The sequence below is a fragment of the Doryrhamphus excisus genome, linkage group LG8 (assembly GCF_037039965.1).
Source record: "Doryrhamphus excisus strain RoL-2023G ecotype Guam linkage group LG8, RoL_Dexc_Guam_v1.1, whole genome shotgun sequence".
Classification (NCBI taxonomy): Eukaryota; Metazoa; Chordata; class Actinopteri; order Syngnathiformes; family Syngnathidae; genus Doryrhamphus; species Doryrhamphus excisus.
Genome location: NC_136364.1, coordinates 10,626,822 through 10,640,749, shown reverse-complemented (window position 1 = coordinate 10,640,749; position 13,928 = coordinate 10,626,822). Strand labels below are relative to the sequence as shown.

At 42.0% G+C, this 13,928-nt stretch overlaps 1 protein-coding gene and 1 long non-coding RNA gene across 2 annotated transcripts in view; one reads left to right on the top strand and one right to left on the bottom strand.

Annotated features, from left to right (window-relative positions):
* arhgap35a (Rho GTPase activating protein 35a) overlaps positions 1-13,928 on the top strand; it is a 67,936-nt gene that overhangs the window by 1,420 nt on the left and 52,588 nt on the right. The gene's annotated exons all lie outside the window — the stretch shown is intronic.
* Positions 8,223-9,327, bottom strand: LOC144899626 (uncharacterized). The gene is made up of 3 exons (XR_013627909.1): positions 9,243-9,327; positions 8,680-8,731; positions 8,223-8,357 (listed from the first exon to the last, which is right to left on the bottom strand). It is a non-coding gene; the product is annotated as an uncharacterized LOC144899626 (long non-coding RNA).

The window sequence follows — 13,928 nt, the reverse complement described above, 5'->3', positions numbered from 1 at the left end:
TAAGATTGATGCTGATGGATTGAAAGTGCTGGACTGGTGGCAAAGGATGTGGTGGTGTGTGTGTGTGTGTGTGTGTGTGTGTGTGTGTGTGTGTGTGTGTGTGTGCGCACACTCACTGCTGTGTCATTGCTGTATCGAAAACCCGGGCGGAAAGATGTTTTTACACATAGTGTGTAAAGTATGTGTGTATTTTGCACATATCTGAATGATCAAAGTTCGTTTCTGCTCCTGAACCGCCAGGCACAAAAGCATGACAATTTGTCACCTGTACCATCTTGCCTGTGCTATTACCTTTCGGATAAATACGTTTGACCCTACTTCGATTTTTGTTATTCATTTGTTCCAAAAGGTTTGACGAAAACAGAAACATGTAAAAATTGAAGCGTTTTTTCCCAATCATGTATATCAAATTAATCCATTCCACGCAAGAAAAATGAAACATTTAGTTGATTAATCTGAAAGTTTAGATTAATCAAGTAATTGTTTAGGCTGTAGACGGACCAAATCAATATGAACCAAACAGAAACAGTTCCCGGTTGAAAAAAAAAGTAATACCAAAATAGTTGTTGATTAATTGGATAATTGATTAATCATTGATTAATGGTTGCAGGTCTACCTCTTTGTTTGGTTGCTTGATTTTGTGGAGCGATACAAAACAATGTGGGAAACTGTGAAAACTAATGCTAAATTTTGGCAACGCTTTTCAACCAAAATGTAATGGTACTAAAACTAACTGTTCCACTTCCTATGCCTGCATGAGTCTTGCATACTTTTTTAATGACAGATTTTGTAGTATGGAATGTTAGAACTGACACATTTACTTTTTTATGCATGTGGTTTTATCCACAATGAAGTGGCATGTACGCTTAACAACCAGGTTTGGAGACAGCTAGTACTTCCCCCTGGCCGTCACACTGCTGAATGCCAAATAAGCCCCTCGACCTGCCCACATGCACATGCAAAACTTTAAATTATTATTTATTTAAAATTATTGTAGTTATTTGTGCAATTTACTGTTTATGCTGTAAAATTAAATTTAAATAAATGAAATTATTAAAATTATTTTAATTATTTGTGCAATTAACTGTATGCTGTAAAATTAAATTGAATTAAAATAAATTATTAATTTTAAATTATTTTAATTTGTGCAATTTACTGTTTAAGTTGTAAATTATGTTGTTCATATTTGGTGTCATGTTTATTTTCCATATTATTATTATTATTAATCTTTTTTTGTCTCTGGTGTTAGGCAACGACATTTCGTTGGCAATTTCACTGTTGTGTCTTTGTGCAATGACAATAAAGGAAGTCTGTCCTATCTAGCTATCTAGCGCTCTAGTCCTCTCGCTCTCTAGCCCTCTAGCTCTCTCTTCAGGAGTTTTTATTGTCGTAAATGTATACATTTATTCTCCTAAATTTCCAACTTTGTTCTCAAAATGTCAGATTTGTCAAATATTTTTCAATGTGGCCCTAATACTCCACCATTAAATCAGGTCAGGACACCCCAGTGAGAAGTTGAGTGTACAAAAATCCAGGTGTGACTGTACAGCCTGATGCGCTGTACAAAACACCCCTTGCTGCAACTTTAGTTGTCGAATCCTCCTGGAAAAACATGGCCTTAGCAACTAACTTGCCATAATGAATTGTTAGATTACATGTATGTCTTCCAAAGCTTACAATTGTTAATTTTTCCCATATTGAAGGAAGTACGTTTCCTTGATATGATGGTTCTTTTCTTGCCCTTATCCATGCACTTACTTTTCACTCACACACCTACAGGGCTAGTGTTGTTTTGATGAGTCATTGAGTTTAATCAACTGCCTCGGGAGGACAGTGGTGCGAAGGGAGTCAACACACACTCACACACAAAGTGTAGTTGGATAATTTGCTTGCAGGTAAATGCATCAGCAGCTGTCAGCACTTCTGCTTTTTTTGCCTGATTGAGCCCGTTGCAGCTCAAATTTGCTAATTCAGGGATGTTCAACTGGCGGCCCGTGGGCCAAATCCGGCTGCGAAGAACAACAGAGTAAGTTCAGTTCAAAACCTGGAAGTGTATTTGCAGACATGGTAGAGGCCCAAAGTTAGCCCCTTGTGCCGGAGTCCGAGCGGGGTACACCTTGGACTGATGGCCAGCCAATCCCAGGGCACATATAGACAACAACCATTCACACTCACATTCATACCTATGGACAATTTGGAGTCGCCAGTTAACCTAGCATGTTTTTGGAAGGGAGAACATGCAAACTCCACACAGAGATGGCCGAGGGTGGAATTGAACCCTGGTCTCCTAGCTGTGAGGTCTGCATGCTAACCACTTGACAACCCTGCAGCCCTTCCGAGCTAGCAATGTCCTGAAAAACATTTTGTCATGTAGGGGATCTTTGGTTTGTGTTTTTGTTAGAAGTGCAGAAGTACAGTAATCCCTCACCACTACATATTCCGCTGCTCACTTTATTACGATTTTTCAAACATGTATTCATGATTAAGTCATCCTGTTTTATGTTTGAATACAGCCATATTATATTATACATATTAAATTAAGCATTTTCAATCTTAACAATGGTTAAATGAACAAAAATACAATTATCATATAAAGCAGCACATACAAGCATGAGCCTTATTAATATATATTTTTTATTTTTATTGGGTTATTTGAGTGTCAAGGTGACAATAGGGGTGTTATTTCATGTCTAGAGGGCTCCAATGTAAAAAAAAATGCATTTGTAAACCGGTTTTCTGTGTTCTAACTAGGAAACTATTGTGTTTATGAATAAGATAACCTATTTCACAGAGATGACTTATCACAGTCAGGTCTGTCTGTGATAAGTGAGGGTTCACTTTACGTCTTAAGCGATCACAGGGCACCTATCATACAGAGGATCTTTGATAAGCGTAAACTTATTGCTTGTGTTTTATTCACTGAGGTAGAAATGCGAAGGCATGAGCGACTCGGACTGACATTCCATACAAAGTAAGAATAATAGTGAAGGGAGAAGTCCGTCCCCTATGGTCGTTTGGTTTCTGACAATGTGCCCCTCCAGAACAATTTATTGGAATAACCTTTAATAAGTGTACATTTGCGTCCGTACTCGGCCATGTACCATCTGCCATCGGGCCGTGTGCTGTACTTCCTGTCCTGGGATTAAGAGGGAGGGAGGCTTTGCTTGTCCGGCAGTAGGCCAGATACTGTATGTGTTCTCTGATTAGGACACTGGAAGTGAGATTAAGTCCCCTCATTATCTGGACATATCAGAGTTTGGCACGCTTTCTCGCAGGGAAATGTTCGCTAATCAAATGGACGCACAAGTGCAACTTAGAGGTTATTTGTAACACGAACAAGGTGGTTTTAGATGTAAGTACCATCCCATTTCAAGACCGTATTATTTTCATGTCCTTTTATTGCCGATTGCAAACCGCCGTGCCGCCGAAGGAGACCCGTCACCTGCTCATTTGCAAATTCTCTCCCACGAGCCGACCTGTCAGCGGCAGCAGACTTCATGCGCCGCTCATCTAAAATTGTGTCTCTTGACTAAATCTCCCTCTCGCTCATGTTGCGTGGCCGAGGCTTGCTTGTAAGTCAGTGTAAGCCCGTGTTTGATGGAGAAAGGAGCTAATTATAGCTGGCAGCTTTGGTGGAGTTTGGTGGTCCAGATTACAGTCACTCTCCGCTCAATGGTGGCTTTGTTCTGGTGACTGATTATTAGGCAGTGAGAGGTGCATTCTGGGATGATTGCATCTGAATTTCCATTAGAAAGTGTGCCTGCCTTGGTTGAAATGAGATTCTCTTCTCACCCCAGTGGATGTTCAGTCCCTTTGCATATTGTACGGTTGATAAAAACCCCTCTGTACTTTGCCCCGATTGTCTGTCTGTTCCGAGGTACTTTAACAGAATGTGCAAAACGACTGACCTCGAGTCAGCAATTCTGGGAACACAACGACCATTAAATGTTGCCAGTGTGCGGTTGCTTTATAATAAATGGCTCACCCAAGAACTTTGAATGAATATGGAACAAAAATTGCATTTGCCCTATTTCTGTCCCCGCCCTACAACAGTGTTGTTTTCCAATTCAGATGGACTATTAATGGGGATTGCTGGTAGCAAGTAAGGCTTTTATATATGATTAATGGTTTAAAGGGCGGCTCTGAGGAAGTGAAAGCGATTAAAGAGGCCCTTTTAAAAAAAAAAAAAAGGAATCCACAGAGACAGCGTTTGGAAGCCTGGTGTCCATGGAGATGAAGGACCAGGATGTAAGCCTCAATGGAATGGTGATGCCTCCATATGAGCAGCTGTTAGATACAATTACAGTAGTCCCCCAACCCCCCACCCCCTGTGTTTTATATTTCATCTTCTCAAGGGACAATACTTTAGAAAGTAAACTTTCATATACTTGTGCTGGTAGCATCCTCAAGGTCAGGGACTGCATGAGTGCTACTGAAACGGGGGAGTTATTCACTGGGGTTCCTAAGCACATGGATCATGTCCAAAACAACAATATTTAGCATGAGCACCATTGTTATCTCGCATGGTAATGGTGATGGTTTTATTTCATTTGAACATGCATCAGATTACAATTGAATGCATCATATAATCAATTCACAGTTCCACATGTCCAAAAGGAGTAGGAAGAAGCAAAGCTTATTAAATCCTACCCCTCCATCTGGTACTTTTACAATCAGTAACTGTTACATTTGTTCACTTCCTGCTTTCCTAATGTAAAGTTTTTTTTATTTATTTGATTAATTTTTAAATTTTTGTCACGTACCAAAGTACGAGGTGATATGACCATACAATGACATAATGGGTACCATAGTAAGTGCCAATATAGTGATACTATATATAGCACATCATGAATGGTTCAAGACTCTTGATCCTTGTATTTAGCAAACATCAACTGCTTGTATTGTTTCTTGAATTGGCTCATCGTTGTGCATTGTTTGATTCCATAGTTTGATTCCACATACTGAAATGCTATGGCTTTTTAACGTAGTCTGAGTGTTTCAAATTTAGACCTTAAGGTTGTTATTAGGGATGTCTTAATCCACATTTTTTGGCTTCTAATCAATCCCTAATCAATAAAATTCCAAATAATAAAAGATAGAATTGAGTGTGCTACATAATTTTAGGGTAGGACTAATCATCTGACATGGTTATTTTGTACCACCATAGGATGTGCTGTTATTTTGAAAACCGGAAGTGTGATGTGTTGAGGTCACTTGACGGGAGACAGCGAACAGACGAGTGGGCTAAGAATAAACCTGCCTCCTGCGGCTCCGGCTCCTGTCCTTTTGTTACTGCACTTCAATAACATTATGGGAATCCTCACCGGCTCGGTTGGACTCTCTTCAGCGCAATAGTAATTCATTGATGGCCTGTAGTTTTAATAACCAACGGTTCGAACTGCACTTCCCGTAGAAGCTCCCCGCACCATGATACAGCAGTCCGGACACATTGAGGGGGAACTACTGCTGTACTACAAGCCTCATACCCAATGTCCCAAGTAAAACTAACTGTCTAAATGGTGGTGTTGCGACGGCAAGTTGGTGGGAGCCGTTGTTATCCTATCTTAAAAAATGCAACGTATTGGACACCGATACTGAAGATCGAATCACGACATCCCTAGTCGTTGCTGAAATCCAATTCAATGATGGCATCACTAGTAGAGCTGAGGAGGCCACACAGGCGCTCCTTTGGGTTCAGGTTTGGGCGAAACGTACTCAGCCACTACATCACCTTCACACTCGTACTCACAATCACACAGTACATTTTGGCATTGATGTTTCCCTCAGTGCTGGCAGCGTTGGCAGCACTCATGCAGCCCACAATGCTTAACTGTAGGCAAGACACAATTATCTTGCCCAACCCTAACCCTGTTTAAACAATAATGGCTGTGTGTTGAGTCATTTTCAGTGGCAAGTAAATTTATTACTGAGGACATTTTCCTTCCTTTTTGGCCCTGGAGAAGGTAGAAACCACTAATTAGTCCTAGGGGTACATTAGTGGAGTTTGACTGACAGATATTGACTGGGACTATGCAGCTAATTCTGCCACTGCAGGGACACGGAACAGGGAGAAGGTGTTGCCGCAAAGCAAGGTAGTTGGAGAGAGTGAGGAGGGGGGGGGGGGGGTGAAGAGAGCGAGCAAACTGGTTGGTTTCTGCTCCAGGCTCTGCTCCTTTTGCTGGTATGTGCCCTTTCAGCTTTGCGCTCCCGCGATCAACCAATCAATGGCGGCCGTAAGTAAACCTGCTGCTTGGCTATTGGCCACAGCTGAATTCCATGACTCAGCGTGCCCGTAGATAAGATGTTATGATTGAGCGGCTGCCAGTAAAATGAGGCCACTGCTGCCTGGAGTTCAGTGGGTTGGACTAGCACTGCTTCCTAATGGGTCACGGAGCCCCTCCCCCCCATCCCCCCATTGAACATGCATAGAATAGTTTTTCAAACCATTAAATGATGTACACATACAGTATATTACACGTCTGGATTCCTTCTCATAGATTTGTAAATGCAGTTTCCACTCATGCTACGTTTTGTCTTACACTTTGTTAGGACTCCCTTATGGCGTTTTACAGAACTTTCTTGGCAGCACGTTTGACATAAACCTGACCGTGTGGCGCCTAGGAAATTTGACTAGTTCTGAAGCTAATATGTGCAGTATTAAATTTTCAACATACACTACCGCTCCAAAGTTTTGGATCATTTGGAAATTTCCTTTGGCCAGTCTGGCTTTTTCTTGGCAGTCCTGCTATGAAGTCCAGCATCCTGAAGTCGCCGCTTCACTGTTGATACTGACACTGGTGTTTGATGGCTACTATTTAGTGCAGCTGTGAGGCATCTTTGTCTTAAACTACACACTCTCTTGCACAGTTGTGCAGCGTTTTTCTGTCCTTGTTAGACCCAGTTTGTGCTGCTCTCTGAAGGGAGTAGTTAACAGCATGGTAAGAGATTTTTGAGTTTAGATTTTTAGATGGCTTTTCTAATCATCTATTAGCCTTATAAAATGATGAACTTGGATTAGCAGCCATACCAGGAGATTGATGCAGAGGACTGACAGTTGTTGATAGTAGGCCTCTATGCAAAAATGTATCGTTCTTCAACAATTTATTTTGATTGTTTGTGAAATGAAAAAAACATTTTTTTCTTTGGAAAACAAAGACATTTGCAAGTGATCCCAAACTTTTGAGCTGTAGTGCAGATACCCGCCGTGCTCTTTATTTACATTCTGCAACGCTGTTTGCATGTCCCAAGCCATATAGCCTTTTGTTTTGATGACTCACTGTAAAGTCAGGGCAAAGAAACAATTGAATCACTGTTCCTGGGGCATCTATTTTTATAGACAGAAAATACAGTTTGTTTATTGTGGCCTTATAACGTTCATGCCATGCAAGGCTTACAAATTGTGGTGGGAGACGTGTGCCCAGCAATGTCATTGGATGTGTCGCTTGAACTACCGCAACTAGTCGCACATCATAGACGAGAAGGGAAAACGGGCAGCAGAAAAGAAGACGACGCTCCTGTTTCTGTTTCTCTCCTTGTTTTTTTCCCCCTTACACGTCGTCATCCGCTATTTTAATGTTGCCATTTTCGAGGGCATGATGCAGCAGAATTGTCAGCTGCGGTAAAGGACCCGGAAAGGGCGCCGCCTTGTCACCCGATGTTTGTCTCGGACACCACTTCAGGGGTTGGGGGGCGGGGGCGCCGACCACAGCGCTGGCCTTTGGCGGGTCCCTTGCAAACACATGCCATCTCCCACACATACACACACAATTATATAGTCGTGTAATAGTGTGTTCCTACGCCGTACAGTGGGCTAGTGGTTAACATGTAGGCCACACAGTCAGGAGATGGGGAAGACCTGGGTTTGATTCGATCGAGTTTGCATGTTTTTCACCGTGCATGCGTGGGTTTTCTCCGGGTACTTTGGTTTCCTCCCACATTCCAAAAACATGCTAGGTTAATTGGCGACTCCAAATTGTCCATAGGTATAAATGCGAGTGTGAATGGTTGTTTGTCTATATGTGCCCTGTGATTGGCTGGCCACCAGTCCAGGGTGTACCCCGCCTTTCGCCCGAAGACAGCTGGGATAGGCTCCAACACCCCCTCGTGAGGATCAGCGGTAGAAAATGAATAAATGAATTAAATGAAGCAGTCATAAAAAAAACTTTATCAACACTTCTTATGTTGTTATCAAGTTCTTTGACATATTCAACAATACCATCCGTGTCCTTCATGATGGTTGCCGGGTTTCATCAGTTTGGTCGGGGCATACAGCCACTGTTGATCTCGCCGCATAGCATTTTACGATGTCTGATTTCACTTTCTTTTACGCGTTGCCACCGGGTGTTGTGCCTCACTGCCTGGGGAGACATAAAGGAGGTTAAACTTAACTGAAAAGAATAAAACTATTCTATACCATACTAGTATGTACTATACTAAGAATCAAACTATGGAATTAATTGAATAAGGTCCTCAAACAATGCACAACGATGAGCCAATTCAAGAAACAATACAAGCAGTTGATGTTTGCTAAATACAAGGATGATGTGCTATATATCTCACTATATTGACCGTTACTATGGTACCGATTATGTCATTGTATGGTCATATCACCTCGTACTTCGGTATGTGACAAAAAAAAATTGTAATCTGATGCATGTTCAACTGAAATAAAACCATTACCTTAAAAGTGATGATGTCCTCCAACACCCAATGTATTAGTCCGTCACGCATACTAACGACACGAATGGAAACAGGGGTTCAGAACATTCTCTATACCTTCCAAAATGGCGTATAAAAACAATCAATGAGCTGACTTTGATTTTTTCTGTCGGCATTGTAAACTGTATCATGTCTAATGTGTCCTACACTAATCTGACCCTCGTAGCGTCGTTGCCAGATTGTTTCTGACAGCGGACATCATGGTCTCTTTAAAGTGTGAAGATAAGGTGACGGCGCGTAGCTGTGTATTAGATACAGTATCACGGGCTGCAAAGCCTCGACACTGCCCATTGCTTATCTCACCCGGTCCCAATCTTTGGCCCTGCCGACGCCTTGCACAAGCCCCGGCTGATGACTAAGCACCGCTTGGGCTGCGGATGGTTGAGCCTGGCCTTTTATTGATCGCAGCCTGTCATCCCGCCACCACTTAGCTAATGATGTCCACGCTGTTGTACCACGGTTCGGGGGTGGTGGTGGGCTATAACAGTGCGGCGACTAACAAGTGAAAGATGGGGGAAACTCACAGAAAAGGCTTTGACCCACGGCGTGTTCTTTTAGTCAGGATGGTGGTAGACTTTACTTCCTGCTCTCTTTGTGCGGGTAGCCGTGTTTGCGGGTCCATCGGCATGAAAGAAAGACAGTTTCCGACAGGCTGCCAGTCTCCAACTTGGCCCGCCGTTGACCTTGTTACTCTGAGTCTTTCTGTTGTTGTCGTCTGTGCTCAATGAATGCTCCCAGTGATGAATCACCTGCTTGAAATTAGAGGAAATGAGAAAAGGCTGTTTATGTTACGACCGCGGTCAACATACATGCCCTTTTTAGGGGACATTGGGATTTTGTATTGGGATTTTATTTCTTGACTCGATGCCATCATTTCCCATGATGCACCAGGGGCCCCAAGGTTCATAAGCTCTTATGTCAGAGTTCATTTCCCGTCGCGCTCTTCTGGCGGATCCACCATTTTCTTCTATTCCTGATGTTATCTTGTATTTCTTCTGTATTTCTAATAGAATAGACATCCAATGGATAATCAGCTTCTTTAAGGCTTCATAATGCTGCTATGCTGACTTGCATGTCATACGCTGTAAAGATAAAAACAACACGAGCCAGGAATGCAAACAGATCTGAAATTCCTTTAAATGCAGCACGGCTCGTGTTAGTCACAGTTGTTGAAGAGAATGCAGACTGTTTATTATTTTTTTGCCCAGTGAGGGAAAAGGTCACTGAAAATGCAGTTTGTCAGGTCAGGACGAGCTGGGCCTGTTGTGGCTTAAAATCCACGTGACGGGAGTAGGGGGCTAATGTCGGTGAAAGATCATCTTGCAGTAGGAAATTGTCATATGTTGATTCACTGAAATGCGACGACACCTCAAATGTGGGATACTGTCTGCTGTATGCAAAAAAATAAAAAAAAATAAAACTTTTTTTTTGAGAAAAGTATCCTAATTCTCATCTGCCTTAGCCTTTAATTCGTTTTTTTTGTCGAACATTTTGCGTTTTTGTACAATGTAGAACTTAACTAGTCCGTTTTTCCCTGTACTGTATTGTTCCATGAAGTGCCCACAGTGTGCAGAGTGTGACTGCTAAATAACACACCATGGGGCCAAAGTGCCAGCAATTTGAATAAAAAAATTAATTGTTATTGAATTTGATCTTGGCTGCACGTCAACCCAGTGGTTAGCACGCCGGCCACACAGCTTGGAGACCCGAGTTCGATTCCACCCACAGGCATATCTGTGTGGAGTTTGCGTGTTCTCTCCTCGTGGGTTTTCTCCGGGTACTCTGGTTTCCTCCCACATTCCAAAAACATGCTAGGTTAATTGGCGACTCCAAATTGAGGATAACTCGTATAGAAAATGAATGCATGAATTTGATCTCGCCAAAATGAACAGGAAGTGTGTATCAACAATAACTTCTATTAATTTGTCCAGTCTAATTATTTAGCATTGTCTCCTACACAAATAGCTATTATTATTATCAATAAAAAGTATTAAAAGTGAATATTTTTAGCTGTCTAGAACGCATTAATTGGATTTACATTATTGCTCGTATGGAGAAATTGCCTCGGTTGTTGTATGTTTTGGTTTTCCTTTTGGAACAAATTTGGACCAGAACTGAGATTCCACTGTGATGTGTCATACAAATAAATTACCGCTGTCAAAATGTTCCTAGCTTTTCTTCACAGCTAATTACAATTAGTCACTTGGAGTACATGTTCTTTATCTTTAATCAGAAAATAACTCGAAAAACTAAGAAAAAGCAGAAACATGCAAATTTTTTGGTCTCCAAGGTGCACTGAGGTTAGGAGAAATATCATGGGATGTTATCCGTCATGTAAAGAAAATACAAAACCTATTCACAATCAGAATTGTAATTTGCACAGGGGTGTTTAACTATGTTATCAAGAATATCATTAATGTGATTGCCAACATCAGACTTTTAGCAGTAATGCTTTATTTTCCCTCCACTGCTTGGATGATTTGCATCACACAGTACATCTTCATTAAATGGAACATGAATGAAGAAGCACCAACGACTACTAAGTGATTACTCACTTACCGCCACACATTAGGGTTTAGTTTATGGCTGGTGCAGACCCATTATGAAGGCAAACAAACCTATGTAGCTATCACTGTATGCACTAATCCTTAATATGGAATTCTCTCTGTGTAAATGTTATTCTGGCATTATATTTTGTCAATGCATATTTGATAGATATTAAGGTTTCATTCCTCAAATCTCCCTGTAATCCTCTTGGAGCAGCGCAGCGCAAATACAGATGGTGGCAGCTAGATTGTGGTATGGAATTAAGTATGATGCATTCCGCATGCACACACACACACACACAAAAACGCACCACAATGTGTTATATGCCAGTGTAAACAATCAGCTGCACAGATCTTAGTTTTCAGGCTGTATCTGTGATGTCTTTTAATTGGTCTTTTACAGCATCCTTTTCATTATAGAAATTAGCATTTAGGCAGAGTATAGTTGTTTTCAGTCCACTGTGTGCCAGGATGACACAAAGAACTCTCACTGTGGCAATGTTGATGAAGCCCCCCTAAAATCGCAGAAATAATTCTACTTGGTTGGCCAAGCGGAAGACAACGGAATTATGTGCCTTTCATTTTCTTTAGTTTGGTGTTACGTGGTTCACGCATATACTACCGCTCCAAAGTTTGGGATGACTTGGAAATGTTTTTGTCCAGTTTGAGATATGGCTTTTTCTTGGCAGTCCTGCTATGAAGTCCAGCATCCTGAAGTCGCCGCTTCACTGTTGATACTGACACTGGTGTTTGATGGCTACTATTTAGTGCAGCTGTGAAGCATCTTTGTCTTAAACTACACACTCTCTTGCACAGTTGTGCAGCGTTTTTCTGTCCTTGTTAGACCCACTTTGTTTTGCTCTCTGAAGATAATATAAGACAAGATAATTATAGGTTATCACCTCGACCTTCGGTCTTGGCCTGATACTGACACTTGGGGGCATGATACCTGGCCTGATACCATACAAACCATGTGATGATCTTATTATCACATACCATTTAATCATGAGCTTATTATCACGTACTATTTAATATTTACTATTATACTAATATTTACTATACTATTTACTATTTAACCGCTGACATGTTGACAGAGCACAGACGGCAGCAAAACAAACGCTGTGTGTTCACGCTTGTGCGCTGTTCTCTGATTGGTTGTTTCACGGGCACGATACCAGAGCAGCGTGCTCTGAGTGGACAGCTACAGGGGCTGATACTGGACATGGTTAAAATCTATATTTTATCACTATCACTGCCCTGGGCTTTGACACAGTATCATTTCGGCCTTTTCCCGTATCATTCATGGGTGGTTTCTAGGGTACAGGGCCAATGAATACTGTATTATGTGATAAGATAAGATATGCCTTTATTCGTCCCTCAGTGGGGAAATTTGCATTGCACAGCAGCAAGAGTACAGAATCAGTTAAGTAGTATAAAATACACAATATAGAAATATAAACAACCCAAGTATTAACAAAATCAACAAAACCAAAGAAATTGAGCGGTAGTGTAGGTGTGCCTTGTGTTTCATTTGCATTGTTTTCATCCATCTGGATGCAACTCCTTACTAATCCAGTTCAGTGTAGATGAAAATGATTTCAGCCTGCCAAAAAAAAAAAAAATCCCCAGGAAAGTTTTTCCCCGTGGATAGGGCCTAAAGCTAACAGAGCTCTGGTATCGGGATTGGATGGGAAGTCGTTAAATATGGATCGGTGCCTCCCGAGTTATACGCTTTGCGTCTTAATCAGTGTAAATAATCAGAGACATAGTTTCTATCCATGACGTGATCAAATTGATGCTTGGTAGCCCAAAAATATATCTTGTACAGCATCCCTGTAATTGCAGCAATCAACTTTATAGCTTTTTTCTGTCAAACGTGTGCCAGGATGACACAAAGAACTCTCATTGTGGGGATGTTGATGTTTCATTTATGTGTGTCTGGGAACTTGTAGAGTCCCTAAAAGAGTTAGAATTACAAGAGAAACAAATCACCTAGTACACGAACACCCAAACCTTTTTTGGCTTAGGTGTGACATAAACGGGCCGACTGCATTGAGTCATGCTGCTGTGATGGCGAAGAATGTCTTGTTTGTGTGCGGTTTGGTGGAAGGAACCAAACAAGCTGGCTCTGACTGGTTTAACCTGCCCATGAACCACACAGCTCAGCTTAGGAGCATACTTACTGTCAGATACCGCGGAGACTCCCATCCATAGTTTTAGCTTGATAACTATGTAAATATATCCGCCGCCTGTCCACTTGGCCATAGCAGATCAGATTCTGGGAAATTGTGCAACACTGGAGTGTTCACTTGCAGCGCTCAGACCACAGAGCTTCCATCGGGGCCCCCACCCACCCCCTCCCTCCGCTCCTCTTGGGGTCATAGTTGAGAGGAGACATGGGTGGATGATGTCAGCTCTCCTCTCCTCATGGGATCACTGGGACTCCGCCCCCACTGCGCCCGTGGGTCTTTCAAGGTTGGGCACGAAGCTCCAAAGTGTGGTGGCAGAGACTGGGAGTGGGGGGTGGGGGGGGGGGTTAGCTCCCTGTTGTTTGTTGTTTCACATGTCAGCGCTAAAGCCCAGAGACACAGGATGTGGACGGTCAGCACGTCACAGCCAAGAAGAGTTCATTGCTTGAGTGACTCTTTGTGTGTACGCAATGGG